Genomic DNA, 4,214 nt, shown 5'->3' with positions numbered 1-4,214 from the left:
TTGTATTTGTAGATTGCACAAATCTAGCCAAGTGCTTCTCTAAGTCTGTCATTCAGGTTTCCAAACCTGAGACTCTATTTTCCACCTGAGGGGCTTGTTGTTGTTGCTTGAAACCTGGTGGTCCAATGGCTTTTTGTGGACCCTGATTACTCCATGAGAAGTTGGGATGATTCTTCCAACCTGAATTGTAGGTATTGCTATATAGATTTCCTTGAGGTCTTATGCCATTACCTACAAAATCAACATTTTCCACTGAAGAAACATCTCCAATAGAGATCGGGCAATCGGAGGGGGCATGTCCTCCACCACAACCAGCACAATTAGTCACGGTCACCACTCTATTTGAAGTTAGGAGATCTAACTTCTTACTCAAATTCTCTACTTGGGCCGCCAATGAAGTTACTGCATTAATTTCATCGAGACCGGCCACCTTTTTCTTCTCCCTAGCATACCATTGGTAGCTATTTAACCCCATTTCCTCAATTAATTGGCGGGCTTCATCGGGGGTCTTACTACCTAAGGTACCTCCTACTACCGCATCCAAGAGTTGCCTTGTACTCGGGTTCAAACCATTGTAAAAGGTTTGAACAATCATCTACTCCGGGAATCCGTGTTGCGGGCACTTTCTCAGGAGCACCTTGAACCTTTCCCATGTCTCGAATAGAGGCTCCAATTCCAAGCTGAACAAAGGGATGAGATCTCATTCCTAAGCTTTGTTGATTTTTCAAGAGGGAAGTAGCAGGGCTAGAAAAAGCTTCACCATCTCCTCCCATGTGGTAATTGATGCTCTAGGTAATGAGTGTAGCCCATTGCTTCGCTCTCCCTTTAGGGAAAATAGGAAGGCTCTCAATTTGATGGCATCATCAGTCACCCCATTTATCTTCAGCATATCACACACCTCAGAAAGCTCTCGATATGGTCATTTGGATCCTCGTCGGCCAAACCATTGAATTGTCTTGATTACTTTTGCAACATGTGAATGAATGCCGGCTTCAGCTTGAAATTCTGAGCTGTAATTGGGGGACGCACAATACTAAACTGTGTCCCCAATACTAGAGGTCTGGCATAATCGGATAGTGTTCGTTGTTGATCATTCTGTCTTGCCATGTTTTCAGATTCTTCTACTTCCAAATCAGCTGAATTAGACTATTCTTATCTGAGGTTCTTTCCCTTTTCTTCTAAGTGTGCGTTCAAGCTCAGGATCTCCTTCAATCAATATTGAGGGATTCCCTAGGGGTCATAACACAGGTGCTGACCATCGAGCGATGATAGAATAAGAAGATATGGAAGAGAACATATGGTGAAATAGCTAACAAAACAAAGTGCAAAGTGTCTCTAACGCCTATTCCCGGCAATGGTGCCAAAAACTTGACAAGATCCTTGCAGTATATCCATAAAGTGCAGGTTTTGTTGAAGTAATAATCCCATATGAGCGGGTATCAAATCCACGAGGAATAGGGGATAAAAACACTTAGTCGATTCTTAGCTATGTGAAAGACCAATAGTTATACGTGTGATAATGATTCAATTCTTGAAAGTAAAAAAACAACAAGTAAGAGAGCACGATTAAAAGGGAGAAGGTAAGGCAATCGATAAAGATGGGGTACTCGGATAATGCTCCGCCTAAGACAAACGTTTCAAGTGCAAGAACCCTCTATTATGCTTCCTAACGAATGCAATAGTGAGTCGTAGAAATCTTTCATTACATTGTCCCAAATCTAAGGTCAACTATACTAACTCTATAGCATGTCCCGGAGGAGAAATCGAGACAATCTCAACACCTCGCACTTTTTCATAGGTTGCAATGAGCCCTTTGGTCTAGGTGGTGGTCCCTACCCACAATTAAGCCCTAGATACTAAGATCACCTCAGCGCTTCACTCCATTGCGCAGCGCAACTAAGCCCCAGCGGAGATTCATCCCTTAGACCATTCACTCTATTATGGCCTCAAGAACTCGAGAGCGGAGGTAGAATCTATCACGTCGAAAGGGAAGGGGCGCTCCTGTCAAAATCTCGACTCACCCTCTCAGCCCTATCCAACCTAGCTTTGTCTAGCAGCTCGTGGTGTGTCACTCACTCACAAGATTACCATGAGGAACTCTCAACCCCTAGTGTCACTCTGGGGAAATGTTCATACAATCAAGCATTCAAGGTTGGAACTCACAATAAACATCAATTTATTGAAAGCATAATAAAGAGATTCAATGAAGCAGAATACATCCTAGGGTTCACAAATACCCAAGTACCCACTAGGGTTTCACTCTCCATGGAGCTAAGTACAATCAAAGAAATAGAATGTAAAAGCAATGAATCCATAAAGAAACCCCTCAATGGTTGTGTCGATGGTTGTGTCGATGGTCTTGTAAAGATAAAGGAGATACTATAGTTACATATGAATCACCCAGAAGCATGTTTATATATGAATCAATCTTGCTAATTTCATCATCATTTCTAAATTGTTGATCCTTAGTTTTCCAAAATTTAAAATAAATACCTAAATTTACGGAAAAAAGGTTTTTTATTAAAAAATAATATTGACTTTGGAAGAAAAATACATATTTATAGTTGTTTTCAAGTACCCTTCTCCCTCTTTTTCTCTTTTACTTTTATTTATTTGTCTAATTTTAAACAATATCTAATTTCCAAGCATTATCTAAAACAAGATGAGGCGACACAAATCCGTTATGAGAGGTTGGAACATAATTCCAATGACTTCCATGTTGCGACAGCTGGATGCATCTTATATCACTTTTTGACTTTCTTTTTGTATTTTCCTTTTTCATAAATCATATTTCATATACATATATTAATGAGTACTTTTGATGATCTAATTTTACTTAACTTTAACATATGTACTACCAAAGGGATGAAATAAAATTAATAACCATGATCAATTGAATTTTGGAATTTTCTATACATATGCAATCCTCTAAATTATATATTTAAATTATTTAGTGTATATATATACATCATAATCATTACAATAATAAAATATGGCTTTATAATTTTAAAAATTAAAGTCTCTTCTTGTCAATTATATAAATATGTTTAAATTATTTTTATAATTCCATCATTTGTTTAATTTATATTATTGTGATTTTATGATCTTTATAGTTACTCTTGGAGTCGAGTTAAAAGGCCTATCTAGCTAGACCTATTAATGAACTGAATACTAGCTATAATCATCAAAACTTTTAGCATGGAGAGTTGAGTATCAAGCATTAACATAGACATTTATCAATACATTACAAAATTTTGAGACAATCATTATTATTATATATAGTGTGCCGCCGATGTTATGCCATGTTTGATGCATGTTTTGTGATTCCATTGGTGGTCGGAGAATTCATATTTTAGCGATGATCTTGGCGATTATGTAAAAATCTCAAAGTTTTTGCGATTCACAATTATGTTGTTGCCAAATCAAACAATTTTTGCAATTGTGGCAAAAGATCATAGTTTCGCGATTGACAATCAATGTTAGCGATGACTCATAGTTTGTGAGGGCATAACCAGATTTGGTTGAAAACCTGATTTTCTTTCCAACATGTATTATTGTTGGTTACAGGAAATATCATAGTATTTGTGGCCGGTACTTGACAATTTATCTCACGATGTTATAGTATATGGAAAGTGGTAGTCATGGAGTAGCAAAAGGTTTTACAATGATTTTAATTGTCATTACAAATTGCTTTATAGTTTTTCGTGAACATCAATATTTATTGCAACTCTCGGTATTTATTTACTGAGGCATTATTGTTGGTTGCAAAACATCATGGTTTTTAAGCGGCGCATTTTTAAATAGTTGCAAAAACACATAGTTTTTGCGACGGAATTTATTTGATGTCGACACATGCGATTTGATGGATGTTGTTCTTGGTTGCACATAGTATTTGTGACCAAACGAAAGTGATAGTCACAAATGCTTATAGTTTTTGCAATAACTTTGATTGTTATGTCAGAGCTTATAGCTATTTTTGAGCTCTGGAAATTATATTGGTTTTGCATACAGAGTTTGCCAAAGGGTGCTCGGCTTTTCCATCTGCAAATGTTTGGTCATGAAGGTCAGTTTTCTTGCTTGGTGCCAAAACTCTAATTTTATGGTTTCTTATAGTAATGTCTCATATTTTTCAATCAAAGCACTAATCTTATGTTTTCTTTTTGAAATATCTCATGTTTCCTCAATCAAATCTAAACTTTATGTCTTCTTTTTGG

General features: G+C 36.9%; 1 non-coding gene across 1 annotated transcript; it reads left to right on the top strand.

Annotated features, from left to right (window-relative positions):
- The first annotated feature begins 605 nt into the window (after positions 1 to 605).
- On the top strand, positions 606 to 714 carry LOC120252435. Its single transcript, XR_005533964.1, has one exon. It is a non-coding gene; the product is annotated as a small nucleolar RNA R71 (small nucleolar RNA).
- The last annotated feature ends 3,500 nt before the right edge of the window (positions 715 to 4,214 follow it).

Source organism: Dioscorea cayenensis, chromosome 20 (assembly GCF_009730915.1).
Source record: "Dioscorea cayenensis subsp. rotundata cultivar TDr96_F1 chromosome 20, TDr96_F1_v2_PseudoChromosome.rev07_lg8_w22 25.fasta, whole genome shotgun sequence".
NCBI lineage: Eukaryota > Viridiplantae > Streptophyta > Magnoliopsida > Dioscoreales > Dioscoreaceae > Dioscorea > Dioscorea cayenensis.
Note: the sequence above shows the minus strand (reverse complement) of the source record. Positions and strands in the feature narration are given on the sequence as shown.